Source organism: Zingiber officinale, chromosome 9B (assembly GCF_018446385.1).
Source record: "Zingiber officinale cultivar Zhangliang chromosome 9B, Zo_v1.1, whole genome shotgun sequence".
Classification (NCBI taxonomy): Eukaryota; Viridiplantae; Streptophyta; class Magnoliopsida; order Zingiberales; family Zingiberaceae; genus Zingiber; species Zingiber officinale.
In genome coordinates, this window is record NC_056003.1 from 104,422,839 (window position 1) to 104,445,859 (window position 23,021).

Consider the following 23,021-nt stretch of genomic DNA (forward strand, 5'->3'; position numbering starts at 1 on the left):
AGATAGAGGGGGGGTGAATAGCTCATTGTGCTCGGTGATGTGCTTCTTCGATGATGTGCAACGGAATAAACAACAAGAAACACACTCACAACGCTAACGCTAAGGATTTACTTGGTATCCACCTCAAGAAGAGGTGATTAATCCAAGGATCCACACACCACACGCTCTCCACTAATAAAACCCTCCTTCTCGGTCGCAGCCGGAGGCGGAGAATCCTCGTTCAAACCCACATAACAAAATACAACACACATAAGAAGAAAAATACAAGAATACAAATAAGAACTCTTTCTTATTCCTTATTTGTTGCTTGCTGTTGTCTCTTGAACCTTGGAAGTGCACCAGCACTTGTCTCCAAGAGCCTTCAAGAACTGGCTGTGAAAGTGTGGAGAGAGCTCCTGAATCATCGTTGAGATCATCTGCTTGTCGTTGGAGAGGAATACTACGAAGAAGATGCTCGCCAACGACTATAACTTGCGCAACGGTCGGATCCCAATCGATTGAATGACTCTCAATAAATTGGGGAGGCTTTGAATCGATCGACTGATCAATTCAGAGCGCCTTTGTGCTCTCTGGAAAGTGCCTGAATTGATTGCTAGATCGATTCAGCCTTTTTCGTGCGATTTCCAGCCTCCCAATCGATCGGTCGATCGATTGGAGGTTTCAATCGATCAACTGATTAATTCAGAAGCTCACTGTTCACTCAGAAACTCTACCAATCGATTGGGAAAGTTTTGATCGATTACCCAATCGATCCAGACCATTTCCCAATCGATCCAGATCATTTCTGCATAAAATCACATCAACCAATTGATTGAACCCCCCAATCAATTGGACAATCGATTGGAAAGTAGAAAAATGTGTAGATCTTGAAATGAGCTTCGTTTCACATCTGATATCACCTCATTTCGATATCCGAGTCAAAAGTTATGGCTTTCGGAAGTTTACTACGTCCGAACTTCCTATTGGACTTATCGACCGCTAAGTGTTCGATCAACTTTTAACCCATCTAGACTTTTTCTCCTCGCGCCAAGTGTCCGGTCAACCTTGACCCACTTGGACTTACTATCTCGTGCCAAGTGTCCGGTCCTCCATGACCCACTTGGATTTCCTTCCACCAGATGTCCGGTCACCTTTGATCCATCTGGATTTCCTCGTGCCTGACTTTACTCACCAGGTCTTTCCATTGCCCGGCTTCATTCACCGGGACTTTCCCCTGCCTGACTTCACTCACCAGGACTTTCACTCTGCCTAGCTTGACTCACTAGGACTTCCCATCAGCCTGGCTTCACTCACCAGGACTTTCACCTAGCTTCACTCACTAGGGCTTCCACCTGGCTTCACTCACTAGGATTTTCACTACTGCCCGGTTTCACTCACTGGGACTTTCACCTGTCCGACTTCACTCACCAGGACTTTCAACTGCCTAACCTCCAGTTAGGACTTTCCCAGTCAAGTATCCGATCAATCCTTTGACCAACTTGACTCTTTTTCACATATGACTTGTCAACCTTGACCAGAGGGGAATTGTATCAACAATTTCCCCAAACGGGCGATTGCATCTGTAATCTCCATGTATTGCCAAACATCGAAACCCAAACATCAAGATTCAAACTTGAGCCAACTCAAGCTTAGTCAACTAGGTCAACCTTGACCTAGGGATATTGCACAAACACGGCGGACCGCACCCCGGAAGTGGTGGAGTGCGATGAAGGCTCTGCCCAGCGCCTCTTGTGCCTGATCAGTGGCTCAGCTGAGGAGGTTGAGCTTGAAGCCCCCTCAACTTCGACGACTAGCTACCGTTCAGAAGGTTGGGAGCCACCGATCGCTCCACCACTTGCCTGAGCGGGAGCCGCCTCGCTCTCGTCTTGCGACTCCTCTTGCGAGCCGATTGGCTGGAGGCCTCGACTCCCCAGTTCTTCGACAGCGACCGTGTTGATCACGACGTCTGAGAGATTCGCCTTACCGGCCAGACGTACGCGCAACATGACTTCGGCTGCACGAAAGGAAGAAAAATGAGTTAGAATCAAAGAAAGAAGTAGAGTAATCGCATACCTAGGCTGAACGGGAGTTGGGTGCGGATCGGACTCAAGCCAAAGATGTATAGGACACTCTCCAGTAGCAACTTGTGGATGTCATACTTCTGACCAGACAACATCGTAGCTACGTTGAGGTAGTCCGATCGGCTCTTGTATTTCTTCAATAAAGGCTGAGCCGCCTGTTGGTTAGTCCTAGGAAAACGTACCGGTTCCACTATACAAAATTTTTTGTACAAGTGTCAAACCTTTCCTTAAATAACCTATTGTGTTCTTTAGAAGTTAAATTAGGAATCGCAGACGGAACTTAACATCATTGATTCCAAATTTAACTTATCTGTTCTTAATGGTTTAGATTTGAATCACAAACGGAACTTAACACTATTGATTTAAATCCACTTATGTTATTAATTCCATTAAATATTAATTTCCAAAATTGGCTTCCAGAACTGCATGGCGAGGCACATGGCCTTCTTGGATATAGGAGCAACCACCACCGCCTAGACAAAGCCTTTTAAGGAAAGCTAATATTTAATTTCCTTAAATAACTCTAGGTTAATCAAAAAGAACAATCGAATCACAAATTCGAAAAACAAGAAAACACAAACTCGAAAAACTAGATCTAATGCCTCTTGTGTTTGGAATTCTTACAAAAAGAAATAACTAGCATGATGCGGAAAACAATTGCTAATTATACCTTCTCTTTGTAAACTAATGACCTCAAGATCTTCTGCCGTATTCCTTATCTCGCCTTGGACATCGTGTGGGCGACGATCCTCCAAGATGAACACCACCCAAAAGCTTCCTTCCTCTTCCTCTAAATTCCGGCGACCACCACCACCAAGGAGAAGAGAGCAAAGGGAAAGGGAGAAGAGAGAGGGCTGACCACCAAGAGATCTCCAAGAAAGAGAATAAGAGTTGTGTCTCATGAAGCCTCCTCACCCCTTCTTTTATAATACTTGCCCAAGGTAAAAATAAGGAAAGACTTTTTACAAAAATTAAAATCTTCCTCTAGTTTTTCCTTTTCCCTTTTTATTTTCCTTTTCTTTCCTCTTGATTGAATCAATCACCAAAAGTTAATTTGATGATTTTATTTTTTTATAATATGGCCGGCCACCTTGCTTGGGCACCAAGCAAGGGTGGCCGACCCCCATAAGAGGAAAGGAATTTTATTTTTTATAAAATTTTACAAAAAAAAAACTCTTATAAAATTTTACAAGCTCTATTTCCTAAAGTAGAAGTTAAAAAAGGAAAGTTCTAAAAATTAAAACCATGTTTTAAAATTTAAAACTTTTCTTATAAAATTTCCTTTTTTAACATGATGATAGAAAATTTAAAATTTAAAACTTTTCTTATAAAATTTCCTTTTTTAACATGATGATAGAAAATTTAAATTTTAAAACTTATCTACCTTTTTTTTCTAAACCATGAGGATGGTTAAAAAAGGAAAGTTTTAAAACTTTTAAAACTCTCTATTAAAACATGTGGCCTAATTCAAATAAGGAAAATTTTAAAAATTAAAATCTCTCTTTTAAAACTTATAGTTTTCTACAAAGAGAAGATTTTATTATTGTGGCCGGCCCCTACTAGCTTGATCACCAAGCAATAGCGTCGGCCCCTATAGAAGAGGATGTGGCCGGCCCTTGCTTGGTCACCAAGCATTGGACCGACCCCCTTCTTGGACACTAAGATGGGCTTATATTTGGATGAACTTTAAGCTATAATGAGGCTACAATAGGGACCTAGAGGAGAAATGGGTTTTGGCCTTCCGATGAGCTTAAGTATCCCGTGTTCGCCCCGAATACACAACTCAAGTTCATCGATAATAACTCATTCCACTATAGAGTTATTATCGCACTACCGCACCAATCCCAAATTACATTATGGGCTCCTTCTTATCATGAGTGTGTTAGTCTCCCTGTGTTTAAGATAACAAATGTCCACTAATTAAGTGAGTTATTGACAACTCATTTAATTAATATCTAGCTCCAAGAGTAGTACCACTCAATCTCATTGTCATGTCGGACTAAGTCCACCTGCAGGGTTTAACATGACAATCCTTATGAGCTCCTCTTGGGGACATTCTCAACCTAGATAACTAGGACACAGATTCCTTCTATAATCAACAACACACACTATAAGTAATATCATTTCCCAACTTATCGGGCATATTGATTTATCGAGCTAAACCTCACCCTTTGATAAGTCAAAGAAATAAATATTAAATATATGTGCTTGTTATTATATTAGGATTAAGAGTACACACTTCCATAATAACTAAGGTCTAGTTCTTTTACTAAGTCAGTACAAAAAGAACTTTACCTAAAATGGTCCTACTCAATACACTTAGAGTGTACCAGTGTAATTTATTAATCAAGATAAACTAATACTTAATTACACAACGACTATTCCGATGATTTATTCATTTCCATCTTAGTCATGAGTAACTATTTATAATTTATAAAGAACTGATAACATGATCTTCTGTGTGTGACACCACACACCATGTTGTCTACTATATAAATTAATTGAACAATTAAATTTAACAAATAAATGTAGATATTGACCAATGTGATTATTTTATTTCAAAAATAAATGTTTACAAAAGCTAGGCTTTTAGTATACACTCTAACAATCTCTCACTTATACTAAAAGACTAAGCTGCCATATTTGTTGTCATACATCTGATTCCCATCCCCTCCATATGCCGATCAAAAGCTTTCGCCGGAAGGGCCTTAGTGAAAGGATCTGCCAGGTTATCTGCTGATGCAATCTTGGCGACAATAACTTTTCCTCGCTTGACGATGTCTCGTATCAGGTGGTACTTGCGCTCTATATGTTTACTTGCCTTATGGGCTCGCGGTTCCTTCGAGTTTGCAACTACACCGCTATTATCACAATAAATTGTGATGATCTTGGGCAAACCAAGAATCACATCTAAGTCCATTAGGAAGTTCCTGAGCCATACAGCTTCTTTGGCTGCCTCAGAGGCTGCCACATACTCAGCTTCCATGGTTGAGTCCGAGACGCATTTCTTCTTAACACTCCTCCATGCAATGACTCCACCTCCTAGAGTAAACACATAGCCTGACGTAGACTAACTATTGTCCCTATCTGATTAGAAGTCCGAATCCGTGTAACCCACAGGGAGCAAATCGTCTGCTTGGTAGACTAGCATATAATCTCTAGTCCTTCTCAGGTACTTTAATATATGCTTTACAGCAATCCAATGTCCTTGTCCAGGGTTACTCTGATATCTGCTAACCATGCCCACGGCAAAACAGATATTAGGTCTCGTACACAGCATTGCATACATAAGGCTTCCTACAGCCGAAGCATAAGGAACTGCCTTCATATCCTCCATCTCCTTTGATGTCTTTGGAGACATCTCTTTAGATAAGGCTACTCCATTCCTAAAAGGTAAGAAACCATTCTTGGAGTTCTGCATGCTAAAACGAGCAAGGATCGTGTCTATATATAAAGCTTGGGATAGGCACAACATTCTTTTCTTGCGATCCCTTATAACTTTGATCCCAAGAATGTATGCACATTCTCCTAAGTCCTTCATATCAAATTGTTTGGACAGCCATACCCTTACGTCCGATAATACCTTGACATTGTTGTCAATTAACAAAATATCATCTACGTATAGTACAAGAAATACCACCACGTTTCCGTTACACTTCTTATATACATAAGACTTATCCGGACACTGAATAAATCCATATGACTGGATTACTTCGTTAAACCGGATGTTCCAAGATCTTGAAGCTTGCTTCAGTCCATAAATGGACCGATTGAGCTTGCACACTAGATGCTCTTTGCCCTTTTCAATGAACCCTTCTAGTTGCTTCATATGGATGTTTTCTTCAAGACTTCCATTAAGGAAAGTTGTCTTGACATCCATTTTCCAAATCTCATAATCCATATGAGCGACAATGGATAAGAGTATCCGGATAGACTTAAGCATGGCTACCGGCGAAAAGGTCTCCTCATAATCGATTCCCTCTTTCTGAGTGTACCCTTTCGCAACAAGTCTTGCTTTGAAGGTTTCTACCTTCCCGTCTGCCCCTCTTTTGCTTTTGTAGATCCACTTACATCCAACGACTTTTATACTATCAGGTGGTTCTACAAGCTCCCAGACCTTATTAGAATACATAGATTCTATTTCGGAATTCATTGCCTTTTGCCAAGATACTGCATCTATATCTTGGAGTGTTTCATCATATGTCTGGGGATCAGGTTCATGTTTGCCCGGGATCAAGGCTGAAGACTCTCCCAAAAACATGAATCTCTCAGGTTGCCTAACAACCCTCCCACTACGACGAGGCACTGTCGGTGGTTGTGTATCATATGTGACACGTGTTATAGTTTCTTGTGGTACTTTATCTTGTACTGTTGGTACTAAAGTAGGCATGTCCTCTCTAAGTTCTTCTAGAACAATTTTGCTACTGGGCTTGCGATCCATTATATAGTCTTCTTCTAAAAACTGGGCATTGGTGCTAACAATGATCTTCTGATCTTTAGGACTATAAAATAAACCACCTTTCGTTCATCTGGGATAACCCACAAACACGCTCACTTCTGTACGAGATTCTAACTTATCAGTATCTGGATTTAGCACATGTGCTGGACTACCCCAACTCCGAATATGTCTTAGACTGGGCTTTCGCCCATTCCACAATTCTGTGAGAGTAGAGGATACTAATTTAGAAGGTACTAAGTTCAGAATGTGTGTTGTCGTTTCCAGAGCATATCCCCAAAACGAATTTGGTAATTCTGAATAACTCATCATCGATCTAACCATCTCCATAAGAGTCATATTCCTTCGTTCTGCCACACCATTACAGGTGAAAGCCTCATAGACATCGGTGGAACAACAACCGATAAGTAATTCCTAAACTCTCCTAAGAGGTATTCGCCACCATGATCAGACCGTAGTGTCTTGATACTTTTACCAAGACGTTTCTCCACATCAGCCTTGTACTCTTTGAATTTATCAAAGCACTCAGACTTGTGGCGCATCAGGTAAATGTATCCGTATCTTGAATAATCGTCTATAAAAGAGACAAAATATTCAAAACCACCTCTTACCTGAATAGACATAGGACCACACAAATCAGAATGAACCAGTTCTAATGCATCTTTGGCTCTATACCCCTTGGCCTTAAAAGGTCTCTTGGTCATTTTACCTTCCAAGCAGGATTCACATGTTGGAAAGTTTTCCAACTCTAATGAACCCAAGAGTCCATCGGCTACAAGCCTTTGAATCCTACTTAAGTTAATATGACCAAGCCTTAGATGCCAAAGATACGTTTGGTTCATTTCCGAAGGTTCTTTTCTCTTATTAGAGTTAGAAGATGTATTATTAATTTCCATATTTTGTTTTGTGGGAGAAATTGGATTTAAAGTATATAAATTGCCAACCAATGCACCAGAACAGATAATCACCTTATTTCTCTTTATAACCACATTGTTATTAAAGGAAACTGAATATCCATCCAAATACAGTTTAGAAACTGAAATTAAATTCTTTCTAAAACTGGGTACATAAAGACAATTTCTTAAAATCAAATTTCTATTCCTATTAAAAGATAAGTAGATGTCTCCTACTGCAACAACCACCACCTTAGTAGCATTGCCCATGTAGACGGTTATCTCTCCTTCAAATAGTCGTCGGGTTTCTTGGAACTCCTGTAAAGAATTGCAGACATGATCAGTGACTCTCGTATCTACACACCAGGTGCTGGTAGATAACACCACTAAACATGTTTCGACTACTAGAGCATGAGATATACCTTTATTATTCTGATTCCTACGAGGACAATCCGCCTTCCAATGTCCAGACTGCTTGCAGATGAAGTACTTGCCGTTCGGCTTTTTCATTCCAGCTTTTTGTCCTGTCCCCTAAGGTTTATTCACCTTCTTTGCTGAAAAGACCTGTTTCTTTTTCTTCTTGCCTTTTGACTTAGAAGTAGACCCATTTTCAGCATAGTGAATCTGAGAACTTTGACGAAATATACCTTCTGCTGCCTGTAGTTCTATCAGAAGTTCTGCCAACGTATACTCTTTTTTTTTCATGTTATAGTTCAGGCGGAACTGCTCAAAACTTCTAGGTAGCGTTTGGAGAATTATATCGACCTGGGTTTCCCCATCGATTTCTCCTCCAAGAACTTGTATTTCGTTCAGATAGGCCATCATTTTGAGGATATGATCCCTTACGGGTGTTCCCTCAGACATGGTGGTTGTCATTAGCTTTCTCATTGCCTCTTGCCTAGCAGTCCGACTCTGGTGCCCAAAGAGTTTTTTGAGATTGTTCATTATATCATAAGCTGTTGGTAAATCTTGATGCTGATGTTGCAATACATTTGACATTGATACCAAAATGTAACACCGCGCCATCTCATCAGCTTTTACCCATTTCTTATGATACGCAATCTCCTCTAGGGTAGAGTTACCGTCAGGTGCATCAGGGCAAGCCTTAGTCAGTACAAACTTATAGCTTTCAGTAGTAAGAACAATGTCCAGGTTCCTTTTCCAATCTATATAGTTGGGACCAGTAAGTTTATTTTCTTTCAGAATAATGGCTAGTGGGTTGAAAGTCATCCTAAGAATCACAAAAATAAACTTGGGTCAAGACTTTAAATTTAGAATAATATTGATTCTTCAAACAATACTATTTTAAATTAACCAACACCTCAAATCACAGTGAATTTTGCATGCCACGATAGTGTGGACGTATATAAAATCAAACATTTGTAAGAGGAGGTTTTACCATTAATTTTATTCTTGTCAACCTAACTTTATGACAAATAAAATTAATAGTTGATTTTACTTCGGTCACACAAATAATAGCAGTGACTCCGATGGGGAGGATACTATTAGACGTGCCTAAGTGTATACCATTACTTGACACTAAGCCCATTAATAAGATTGTGCCTCGTCCGATGGGGAAGATCACACACTCTTAATTAATTTCCTATAGTCATCCAAAATGGAAGTTTGATCTAGTGATCCGCAAACAAACTCATCCGATATGGAGGAAGGCACTCAGAGCCAACGCGTAAGTTTGTTTGCATCACTTACAAACCAGTAATGGAGACCGTGGAATTTATTAAAATAAATTCCTCTCCCACTTAGTTATTTAAAATGAGGAATTTTAAATTATCCTAGCATACATCACATGCATACACACACATCACAGTAAATAAAAGCAATAAATATGGAAATTTATTTTCCAACTATTATGACCTTTTTCCATCACTGTCTTCAGTATGCTCTAACCCTAGCTGCTGCCATCTTTAGCCATCGCTATCAGGTCGAGTTGTCGCATCTATCTTGCCTCTTATTCCGCTGCGCCTCTGGTCCTCCAATAGTACCACGCCTTGTAAGCATCCGATCTGCGATAATATAGAATTTTACATATATCGATCCTATATTCCATAAAGGAATGTATATGTATTCTAGATCGAACAAAACATAAAATTCTAAAAATAATACAGCTCTTGCTGTATTTGATACATACAATTATGCACACAAAATAATGTCCTTGACATGTCCAAGGGTCCAATCACACACAATATCTAAATGTCATAATAGTTTGATCTTGCAACCACAAAGTTAGCACATCCTACTATTATCCTGCCTAAATTATGTATGACATGTGCATAATTAATTTGAAAACCAAAACACACAGAGGCAAACCCTAGCTCTGATACCAATTGTTGGTTAGTCCTAGGAAAACGTATCGATTCCACTATACAAAATTTTTTGTACAAGTGTCGAACCTTTCCTTAAATAACCTATTGTGTTCTTTAGAAGTTAAATTAGGAATCACAGACGGAACTTAACATCATTGATTCCAAATTTAACTTATCTGTTCTTAATGGTTTAGATTTGAATCACAAGCGGAACTTAACACTATTGATTCAAATCCACCTATGTTATTAATTCCATTAAATATTAATTTCCAAAATTAGCTTCCAGGACTGCATGGCGAGGCACATGGCCTTCTTGGATATAGGAGCAACTACCGCCGCCTAGACAAAGCCTTTTAAGGAAAGCTAATATTTAAATTTCCTTAAATAACTCTAGGTTAACCAAAAAGAACAATCGAATCAAAATTCGAAAAAGAAGAAAACACAAACTCGAAAAACTAATTCGAAAAACTAGATCTAATGCCTCTTGTGTTTGGAATTCTTACAAAAAGAAATAACTAGCATGATGCGGAAAACAATTGCTAATTATACCTTCTCTTTGTAAACTAATGACCTTGAGATCTTCTGCCGTATTCCTCGTCTCGCCTTAGACATCGTGTGGGCGACGATCCTCCAAGATGAACACCACCCAAAAGCTTCCTTCCTCTTCCTCTAAAATCCGGCCACCACCACCACCAAGGAGAAGAGAGCAAAGGGAAAGGGAGAAGAGAGAGGGTCGGCCACCAAGAGATCTCCAAGCAAGAGAATAAGAGTTGTGTCTCATGAAGCCTCCTCACCCCTTCTTTTATAATACTTGCCCAAGGTAAATAAGGAAAAACTTTTTACAAAAATTAAAATCTTCCTCTAGTTTTTCCTTTTCCCTTTTTATTTTCCTTTTCTTTCCTCTTGATTGAATCAATCACCAAAAGTTAATTTGATGATTTTATTTTTTTATAATATGGCCGGCCACCTTGCTTGGGCACCAAGCAAGGGTGGCCGACCCCCATAAGAGGAAAGGAATTTTATTTTTTATAAAATTTTACAAAAAGAAAAACTCTTATAAAATTTTACAAGCTCTCTTTCCTAAAGTAGAAGTTTAAAAAGAAAAGTTCTAAAAATTAAAACCATGTTTTAAAATTTAAAACTTTTCTTATAAAATTTCCTTTTTTAACATGATGATAGAAAATTTAAATTTTAAAACTTATCTACCTTTTTTTTCTAAACCATGAGGATGGTTAAAAAAGGAAAATTTTAAAACTTTTAAAACTCTCTATTAAAATATGTGGCCTAATTCAAATAAGGAAAGTTTTAAAAATTAAAATCTCTCTTTTAAAACTTATAGTTTTTTACAAAGAGAAGATTTTAAAAATTCAAAACAACCCTCCTTGTTTGAATTATTGTGGCCGACCCCTACTAGCTTGATCACCAAGCAATAGGTTCGGCCCCTATAGAAGAGGATGTGGTCGGCCCTTGCTTGGTCACCAAGCATTGGACCGGCCCCCTTCTTGGACACCAAGATGAGCTTATATTTAGATGGACTTTAGGCTATAATGAGGCTACGACAGAGACTTAGAGGAGAAATTGATTTTGGCCTTCCGATGAGCTTAAGTATCCCGTGTTCGCCCCGAACACACAACTCAAGTTCATCGATAATAACTCATTCCACTAGAGAGTTATTACCGCACTACCGCACCAATCCCAAATTACATTATGGGCTCCTTCTTATCATGAGTGTGTTAGTCTCCCTGTGTTTAAGATAACAAATGCCCATTAATTAAGTAAGTTACTGACAACTCACTTAATTAATATCTAGCTCCAAGAGTAGTACCACTCAACCTCATTGTCATGTCGGACTAAGTCCACCTGTAGGGTTTAACATGTCAATCCTTATGAGCTCATCTTGGGGACATTCTCAACCTAGATAACTAGGACACAGATTCCTTCTATAATCAACAACACACACTATAAGTAATATCATTTCCCAACTTATCGGGCATATTGATTTATCGAGCTAAACCTCACCCTTTGATAAGTCAAAGAAATAAATATTAAATATATGTGCTTGTTATTATATTAGGATTAAGAGCACACACTTCCATAATAACTAAGGTCTAGTTCTTTTACTAAGTCAGTACAAAAAGAACTTTACCTAATATGGTCCTACTCAATACACTTAGAGTGTACCAGTGTAATTTATTAATCAAGATAAACTAATACTTAATTACACAACGACTATTCCGATGATTTGTTCCTTTCCATCTTAGTCGTGAGCAACTGTTTATAATTTATAAAGAACCGACAACATGATCTTCTGTGTGTGACACCACACACCATGTTGTCTACTATATAAATTAATTGAACAATTACATTTAACAAATAAATATAGATATTGACCAATGTGATTCTTTTATTTGAAAAATAAATGTTTACAAAAGCTAGACTTTTAGTATACACTCTAACACCGCCATGTCGAGCTGCCAAGAGGTGGGAAAATCCGGCCGCTCGAGAAAACGCACGAAAAAGAAGTACTCTTTCCAGTGTTTGTTAGAGGTCGACATTTTATCAAAGAAAACCAAGTCCACTCGGGCTTGGAAGAGAAAAGCCCCCGGCTCGGATGACTTGAGATAGTAAAAGTAATGGAAGAGCCGAGGAGTGAGTGGGATGTCGTGCAGACGAAAAAGAACAACCACCCCCTACAACAACCGAAAGGAGTTCGGTACTAAATGATGGAGGGAGATTCGGAAATATTTATACACATCAGAAAAGAAGGGGTGGATGAGAAATCGCAGACCGACAGTAAAATGATCTCGAAAGAAGGTGATACAACCGGGCGGCGAAGAATTCGGCCGATCGGAAGGAGAAGGAAGGATGACTTCATATTCGGAATGAAGTTCAAAAGCGGCTTTCAGACTCTCAGCATCGGCGGCGTCGAACCGGGACTTGGTAGAAGTGTACCAGAGCCTCGGGATGACGGCGAGAGGCTGCAATGAACTTGCCATTGCAAAACAAAAAAAAAAGGAGAAGGAATGAAGTGGCAGAATGGTCGCCGAACACTGAGACAACGAAAAACTCGAGAACGGGGGAAGAACAACGCGGGAAGACGAAAAAGCTCAGAGGTCAGTGTGATAGGGAGGAAGCTTACGAGCAAAAGGTCAACGGAGAAAGGTTGCTAGGGGGAGGTTGCCGAAGGAGCAGTAAGAGAATGTCGCCAGAGCATGAAGCAGGCATCACCAAGGAGCATAAAGGCGAAATGCGCAAAAGCGGTGACATGCACGGGCTTATAAGCCTGGGGTCCGATTGATCATAGCCATCCCATCTAGGTCACAGAAACTTAGGCAAAGATTGAACCGTTGAATTCAAACCGCCAAACATCACATCAATACCCTATCACTTTAGGCATGTAACAGCAGCGGGCGTGACACGTGGCGCATCACCACGGGTCGACATTTAATGAAGGCGTGAGAGCGTGTTCAACCTTAATGCGCAAGGATTTGCACGATTTCCCAAAGAAAAGCCTAGGACAATCCAAGAAAAGATTGCACAAGTGCAAACCTTCGTCGCGCCGATCGGATTGAGGGAGCATACCTACGGCCGAGCGACAAGCTTCAACAGGTCGATCGGCAATGAATAGTCGCATCCCGATTAGAAACCACAAAGTATCGAAGGCCGATCGGGAGGAAATCTGCTCAGACAATCATCCAGTCAGTCGGACTTACAGCCTCCTTCGACTAGACTTGAGGGGGAGGCTTGTGATGCGGTAATGATGAAGGGCCCCACCCCGCTACCACGGTGGAGGTCAAAGTCAAGGCGGTCAATGCATAGATGACATCGGCCGATCGGGCGAAGTATGCCTCGACCGAGGAGAAGGCTCCGACCCGCCTCGCCTTCAACACAGGGAGCAATCAAACAACTGAAGTTCAAGGGAGACGATGTGCAGAAGCCGAGCCAAGCGGCTACCCCACTCGGCCAGACAGCAGAGCTTGAGGTGCAGAGTTTAACTGCGGCTGAGCGACTACCTCGCTTGGCCTGACAACAGGAAACAACCGACGTTCAAACAATATGCAGAAAGTCGAGCCAAGCGGCTATCTACTCGGCCAAACAATAGAAGTCTAATGTACAGAATTCAACTTCGGCCGAGCGGGTACCCCGCTCGGCTCGGTATCAACTTCGGCAAGAACAAAGTAGACTTTTGGTCGAGCAGACACACATGGGGGAGCAGTGAGGTTCTGGCCAGGCAAGAACAAAGTAGGTTGTCTTGGGTTGTCCAAGCATCGACAGAGGTATGCGATATTCACTGTTTACGTTACAATAGTCTTCTTATTGCTCCGCTTTCCATTTCATCGCCGGTGATTGACTTGAGCGTCGGAGGGTCAACGCCGAGGACCACTTCCTTGACTCGGTACTGATGTAATCTGTGTCACAAGTTTACATGGAGTCCGCAGGAGGTTAATGTAAATATCACATCTTTAACTTTTCGTCTTTTCAATTTTCGGTCAGGATCAATTTGATTAAGAGAAAATAGTCGTCCATAATCTCTCTCCCTTTCCTTCTGTTTTGTTTAACTAAAATTTTATTGAATAATAAATTACAAAAGATAAAGTTAAAGTCTATAATTATTTTACAAATGATCTAAGTTATTATTTTTATTTTTTAATATTTATTATTTTATTTTTAAGGCTCCGAACCCGTCTCGAAGACCAACGGTCGTGCGAGAAGTGTCGAGAATCTACACGAATATCCACGTGGTCCTCGTCGAGAACCCTCCCGAGCGTACGTTCTTCTCGCGCTGCTCATATAAAAGGCAAAGTGCCGCCTCGCTTCCATCTCCAGAGGAAAATCGTGCAGCTTTCTACGGGCGTTCAAAAACTTTGACAGGTTGGCAGTAATCCAGGGTTTGCGGACCGCTTTGCGTCGATAACTAAGTCATCTGGATCGTGGCATAGCTCGGAAGGTTCGATCCTCTTCTCACTTTGCGTTGTTGTGAATTATCCTTTCTTTCCTGGATTTTTCGTCTCCAGTGGCATGTGGTCACGTGATAAATAGGTTTTACGAATTAAATTTTGTGTGTTTATTTGGATCTGGAATTTGGAATTAGGAAATGGGGAAGAAGTGGCTTTGTGTTTTCTAATAAGTGAACGTGAATTTCAGATTTTTATTTTTTTTATTTGTTTTTAGTCTGCCTGTGAAATTTCATACAACTTGACCTTAGATGACAGAAAGAGAGAGAATTGCTGCTACCAGGGGACTTCGTAATTTCATATATTTAATTCCATTTGGTTTACTCCATGTATTATTAGAGTTGTTACTCGCACATAACAAGCACTGTTGGAAATTTTTTTGAAACAGCCTCTTGTCAAAAAAACAGGGTTGGATCCGACCCCGGGGAGCTTTGTGCACCGGGTTATCCTTTGTTTTTGTATCAGTTTGAGAAATTACTGATATCTAAAAGGGTGAAGCATGACTCTCCCTATTGGTCCAAATGTTTTAAGGTCAAGTAATAATAGCTCATTCATTCTAAGTTTAGAAAGCTTTTGTGAGAAATTGGATAGTCACAATTTCTTGATGTCTCTACCAAACCTCGAACTCCAGCTTTTAGCCTAGCTCATCCTTTATCAGTGGATTTGAGGTTTGATGGTGGCTAAAAGTAGTGGCGACATGATTATTCAGGCAATCCTTTCTAAAAATTTATCCTGCCTAGGATTAAGTCTGCTCGACTGCCCATTCTTGCAACCACTTCAATTAGAGAATTGACCTATTAATTTGTCAAAAACCTCTATCCACCCAAAATGCTTAAATTCAAATTAATAGTAGTTTACTCATCTAAACTTATAAAGCTTATTGATCCATCGTTCACAATGCATTTAAAATTGGTATAGTTATATAGTTTTTATTAGAAAGATTCCTCATCTCTTTTCAATTTAGACTAGTATGTGAATCTTATTCAAATTTTGAATGCTTAATAGTGATTGCCTTGGGTATCAATTTGGAAGGCTGTTTTTGTTCTCCCAATTTAAGTTGAGAATGGATCCTTTTATCAGCTAGATAATTGCTGAAATTGGGATATTGATTCTTTGTTATCACCTTTCTTGTTTATTTAATGTAGTCCATTTTAATTGCTTCGTAGTATTATTCAATTAAAATTATTCAAGATAGTTTTACATCCCTTATGTATATTAAATTTAGTAGTAAATTTTGAGATTGTAACCTTTAACCTAAACATTGGTTTTTTTAGTTATTAAGATTTTCCCTTATGAACCAAATGTGTCTCTACAATGAAGTTTCTAATTGTTAAATTGTTTTATCAAGTGTGAATACGTGTTTTGGTGTAGTAGTCATGAGTGGGTAAATGGATTATGAACTTGAATATATTTATTAACTTGTGGTTAAGAATTTTATAAGGTCATTTGAAGATTCCAAGCTACAAAGGATAATCAATTGTGTTTCACGTTCTTATTGACTGAAGGTGTTTTATTAACTTGTGGTTAAGAATTTTATAAGGTCATTTTGAGATTCCAAGCTAAAGGATAATCAATTGTGCTTCACCTTCTTATTGACCGAAGGTGCTTTTGATTTAGTTATCCTGAGCTAGTGTTCCACCATGAGTTATCTCTGTAGGAGGGCCTTAATAAATTGGGAGCCTCAGGGTCTATAAATAGTGGGTTAGATGTATGGGTCAACATGTGGACAGATGAGTCAATCATAAAGCATGGATTATGTTAACATGATGCTAATAACTTCTCACATCCATTTAATTCATATCTGGTTGCATAGTGGAAAACAGTAATGATTCATTGGTCTATTTGAAATCGTCACAACAATTCATGAAGGGCGTGAAAACTTAAGTATCCATGGAGAGGAAGGAAAAGCTCTAGAGATTTCATAGTGAAATCACATCTCTTTAAATCTATGGTTCTCTTCTGCATAGTCATTTCTAGACAAGCTCGGTATAGATGTAGTAGGGGATTCAGTTTCAGTAGGTTATTTTTTAAAGTAGGTTAAGTTGGTAGCTGAGGTGCCTGATGTTAAGTCATTATGATGATATTTATGTAGAAATATAGGTAGATGCGATGGGCCATTGCCAATGATGCATTACTTAAACTTGAATGAGATTATGAGAACAATACTTTTGGGGGGTCAGAGAGTACACAATACTTTGATTAGGCAGTATGTAAGAAATTACTCATTAAGAGCTTTTATTTGTACGAATAATTGGCTTGCCAGATCACCAAATAAATTAATTTTGGAGTTTAATCATTAATCAAATCATGGAAATGGATGGCACAATATATCCATTCAGAACTTTGATTGCATGCATTAGGATATCCTCCTATCTGAGAAACACAGGCAGTATGGCATCGGCTAGTATGTCATTCTTTACCCTTTTTTTCTTGAAACAAATCTGCTCTCAGTAAAAGAAAGAACAGGAACAGTGCCAACAAAATGTATTTGAAACTATGTATGTGCTTCTTTACAACCAAGCATATTCCTTTTCTTCAAGAAAAACAGAAATGTATATGAATAACCAATAAATAGTCAAAAAATCTGTTGCGGGCAATTCCATATTCTGTTAGGCTCTTGCATTGATGGTGGCAGAAACCTCATTTAATTTGTTTAGTGGGAGTGAAATCGATATTGCACTAGTAAGATTGGATTCAACCTTCTCTACCCCCACTTTGATGATGGTTTTCCACTTGACCTCGCATTGTTGATCTAAATCTATAATACTAATAATTAATAAATGGTCTACAATTCTCTTGTTGACAACTTATACCATAGTTATTTCAACTCTTGCATTGAAGTTGTTAGAAACTTCTCATTTAATTGTTTAGTGAGAAATAAACTGATATTGCACTTGCAAGATTGATTCAACCTTCTCTACCTCCCACCTCTTTGATGATGGTATTCCATGATCTATATCATTAAATTAAGTCTATATGTTACCTTCCCGTATTACAAACACTGCTAAGGCGGGCATTTGCCATTGGTTCAGTAATTTGACTTGAGCATTTATTCTATCCTTTGATTTAAAGTTTTCTGTGGTTACATTTTGTATTGAACATTTAGCCTCTTGTTTTAGTTTTATTAATTCAAAAAAATAAATAAATAAACCATTCCGATTTGTTTGCATGAAAGCTAAATCTTTTTTGCTTTTTTTTCTTACAAAGTTATACATTTTGTGCAGGATCTTACCACCTGGGGTTTTAACCAATTGACTATATCTTGGAGTATGTTTTCACCATGTGGATTCTCTCACACCTTACCTCATCATAGAGCTTACATTCCTTATCACTACCAACACAATCCAGGGTGGGAACCTGTTTCTGCTCCAACAAAAGTAGAATCACAGGGGCCTCTTCACTTTGTACCATGGAGTGTTGATGGTAGTGCCAATTCTCCAAGTCCAGCTGATTACCATCCTTGGTGCAGCCATAGCTACCCCGCTGGCTACTATGGTTTTAGGCCTTAATTTCCTCATACTCCACCTCCATCCCATCATTCTCAATTACATTGCCACGGACCATTTTCCTGTTACTTAAATTCTTATCCCTACATGGTCACTCATCCATATTATCCAGCTGATCAAACTCCGCATGGCCATAGTAGCAGTGGGAAAGCTCATTGTTGCGAGTGTCCTAATCATTCATGCAACAGGCGAGATGGCAGTGTAAAGATTGAGGAGCAGAAGTCTGAAAATGACATGGATAATGAGTCTTCTAGTCTGATACATATTCCAAACTGTCCTCCTTATCCAGTATTATGGATTCCTCCTGGCTACTCAAAGGACAAAGGCACTAACAAAGGCTTTGAGTCATATCTGCCTGTTCGGAATGGATGGATTCCTATGGATCAGGGTGGAGATGGGCAAAACAGCTTACAGACTGAGAGGAGGAATCAATTCCCATGGCCAATTGTTTGGATGCCTAGTGATCAAGATGCGATCAACCATATTGGCATGAAGCTGGATGGAGATGAACAAAAAAGCCTACAAGTTAATGGTCAAAAAAATCAATTACCATGGCCAATAGTCTGGATGCCTCGTAATAAAAAATTAGATGCTGAAAAAGATGTGCAAGAGATTACTTCTAATCCTAAACCCGAGGAAAAACAATCCTCAAAGTTTAAGATTATTCCACTGAAGTTTCTTGAAGATGAGAACCTCGGCGAGAAACTAGGTGATTCCCATGATAAAGATAAAACACTTTCACATCCTGAAACAGTGGCTGAGAAGGAAACCCGAACGAAGATCATCCCTGTGAGGCATGCAGAAGAAATCAATGACAAGAAACTGAACACTGAAGGAAAGCTTAGAGATAAAGAGGAGAAATTGCTCAACGCATCTGAAGGAAAGGACAATGTCGCTAAGAAGGCATCAGATCTGAAGCAATCATCACATGCTAAGATATCAAAGTTACCTCCTGTATGTCTGAGGGTGGATCCACTTCCAAAGAAGAAACCAAATGGTACTTCAAGATCTCTCAGTACACCCAGCCACAATGACGGGGGAAAAGTTTACGAGGACAAAATAGAGAAACAACACTTGACAAAAAGAGATCCAGACAAAATGCCTACCAATCAGATCGAAGTACCCTATGTTAATGATAAATTTATAGTTAAGGTAGAGGCATGCAAGGAGAAAAGCCAGGATATGCAATCAACTAGTTCAAAGGATGAAGCTAGTATGGTTGTGGGCAATCAACTTCCCGATAAAGGAACAAGGCTTGATACCGAGGAAGTCAAAACTGAGGTATTGAAACATGAGAAAGAATATAGTAAAGAAGCAATTGAGAAAACCCTATGTGATTCTGATAAGAGGCATGTAGATAATACAGAAAGAATAACAGGTAAACAAGAGAAGAAAAGGAAAATTTTGTCATTGTCAGAGGCAGCGACTCTCATCCAATCAGCTTATAGAGGATTTGAGGTGAGAAGATGGCAACCACTTGAGAAATTAAGGAGAATAGTTCAAATTCGACAAAAGGCTGAGGTTGTCAAGAATCAAATCCAGGAGTTTGAAGCTTCCTCGGAAGATCAGGATTCAAAACAGAAGGCTATTTTATGTGAGACCATAATGAATCTCTTATTGCAGCTGGATACCATTCAGGTAATCTTGTCTCCTGCACATTGTCGTTTTCTGCTTAATGAATTATTGGACTTTTTTTTGGTTGAAGAATAGAATATTAGATTTTTATACATTGATGCTATACATTGCTGATCAGTTTAATCAGCAGCTATTTCTCATCGTTTAGACTAGACATCATGTTTTAAGTTATTGATGTTACTTAGGAAGTTGAAACTGTTGGAATGCCTATCTTTCCATATTTGAATTTTGAAATACACTAACATGTTTTGATTTGTTATTAATCAATAGGGATTGCATCAAAGTTCTAGAGACATGAGGAAATCTCTTGCCAGAGAACTCGTTGATTTACAAGAGAAACTTGATTTTTTAGGCCCTACAGCCACCACGGAGCATGGTAAAATGACTGGATGTTGTAGTACCTCTGACATGGGTACTGGTGCTGAATCCATCTCTTCCGATATCTCATCTGGAAGAATCAATTTGGAGCCAAAACCTGTGTCTTCCAATCTAGATGAAGTGACTAATTCATCAGAGTTTACTTATTTGGATGACAAAGCCTCCATTGTTCCACAACACAGTGGCGTAGTGGTACTGCCATCTGAGTCCCTATTTTCTGCAATTAGTCTGGATAATTTGGATCCCTTGAATGTTGAAAGAAATCTCAATCCTCCCACCAAGACCCAAATAGATCTTCCAAATGGGCAGCTTTATTGTCCAGGGGTTTCTCACTCAGTGGAGAAAGATCAAGTGACACAAGAGGTGATAAAGCCTTCAGCATCTGCTTCTCCAGAAGATTTTGTGATATCCTTTACCACTGAAAACGAAGATAAGCTCGAGAAGGGAATTGTAGACGAAGCAATTGACACATCTGAAGAACAAGTGGGAGTGGGAATTGAGTTTTCTCATCCTATGCTTGGAAATGATGCTAAGGATGGATTAATATTGCAACTAAGATACTAAAACCAGTTGAAGTGGATGGAGAAACAACAGAAATTGCAACTAAGATACTAAAATCTGAAATGGCAGAAATTCCAACATTCACGTCAAATGATTCTGATACTAACAAGACTATATTCTCAGGTGATGAAATAGATACCTTGGGAGAGGAGTCTCAAGCACCTGACATTTACGAGAAGATATCAGATACAATTCATGATTATCATGATATTGGCAACGACAACATCCAATGCACTGTGGAGGAGCTATGCAAGAAGGACATGGCTACTGATAACACAACAGCAACCCTTGAAGATTCAGTGTACATGGATGAATGCCCTTCCGGTGATGGTCATGGGAAAAAGAGTGAAATGGGTTCATTACCGATCTATAGTGACAGAAATATTATGGAAGATGAAGTTCAATCTTTGAAGCAAGCAAATGAGCCAAATGTTGATAAAGCTGAAGGAATTCCCCTGGGAAAAGGTGAAAATGGTTTAGTTGTCAGTGAATATATGTCTCCTCTGGGTGCAGCCATAGGTCATTCGGGTCTGCCAATGAAGGGAGCACAGTCGGAGGCCTTTGAGCTGATGAGCAAAGGTAATGAAATTCTTGACGCGATGGACACCGATGCAGCATCTGAGGTTAACGTCACTAACAACGATGATAGATTAGTAGCTGGTGAGCATGTGCATCCAATAATCAGTCTTGATGGACCTGTTGGAGATGGTACCTCCACAGAATATGGGAAAGTTGGACCAATAAATGGTGAAGCTATTCCCCCAATTATCAATGTTGATGAATCAATTGGCAAACCAAACTTTGAAATCTGCGGTGAAGAAGAATGTACTGAGCCTCTTTATTCTGTCGTAGATGGAAAACTGGCTGTTCTTGCTCCTGGTATCAATTCAAGCATGGAAGAAAAAAGGCTAGTAGAAGAGAATGAAAAGCTGCGAGAAATGTTAGAGAGGTTGCTTGAAGCCGGAAATATACAGATGGGAGCCATTGCAAATCTCAATGAAAGAGTGAAAGATTTGGAGAGAAAATTGATGCAAAAGAGTAATCGCAAGCTCAAGCCAAGAAGGATCACGCGATTGAAGTTGCACCCTAAAACTGAATGCCAAGGCACCCTAAAACTGAATGCCAAGACCCTCTTGTTTGTATGAAATAATAATGAACCAATTTGTAATTTGCATGCCCCTACTTATTAAACTTTGGTGTTGAATGTAATGTTATTGCTATTATATGATAGCTGCTCGGGTATACATCTTGCATATTGTGTATTACCTTCTCAAACTCGATCTCGGGGTTATGGTGTAGTAAGACATTCAGATTATCATCTAAGTATCCGTGGTTTGATTTTTCACTTATGATGTATTTATAAGATTTTTTTTTTCAAATGGGAGGGTGTAATTAAAGAATGTTAAGTTTTTAGGTTGATCGTTGTGCGTATTTTTTGATTTATCTCGATGATCGATAGAAAATTTTTATAAAGTCGGATTGGTTATCTCAAATATAGATCTCAAACTCTATTCATCCTTTAGCTATTTAATTTACTTCTTTCAAAGGTTATCTCAGATATAGATGTCAAACTCTACTCATCCTTTAGCTATTTAATTTACTTCTTTCAAAGAATAGACTATTTATTATAAATATCTGATCTCAAACTCTACTCATCCTTTAGCTATTTAATTTACTTCTTTCAAAGAATAGACTATTTATTATAAAAAATTTCAAAGAATAGACTATTTATTATAAAAAATTTTATAGCATCGAATCAATCATTATATATGATTAGATATAATTCTTAAACTTTACTCATCCTTTAGCCATTTAATTTACTTCTTTCATTGGAGGACAGACTGCTTACTATAAAAGTGTATTACCTTCTGGACTTTTTCCATCTCAACCTATTACAAATGTACATATTCATCAGCTCTTCTGTTGCCAAGGTTGAGTAATGCACTTGCCACTTCACCAACCACCCTCTGAGTCTTCTAGTTTTATTGTAGTGGAGGAATAAAATCGCAATGCCTGGTTCTTTCCTGTGTTGCTTATCTTTATCCTTCAGGACGAACACAAGCAGCATATGCTGTAATGTGATTGTTTTTATCGTTTGCTGTATCTAGGATCTGGTGAAGTTTTACTAGAGGGTGGCAATTGGGTAGGGTTGAGGTCGTCGGATAAAATGGTTGTGCCATGGCAAACATATACCAAGGATGTATCGTATGATAGAAATTAGTATTTTCTCTTAACCATATGAATTTCAAAAAT

General features: G+C 39.0%; 1 pseudogene; it reads left to right on the forward strand.

Moving 5' to 3' along the window:
• The first annotated feature begins 14,554 nt into the window (after nt 1-14,554).
• Nucleotides 14,555-22,021, forward strand: LOC122022601 (annotated as a pseudogene).
• The last annotated feature ends 1,000 nt before the right edge of the window (nt 22,022-23,021 follow it).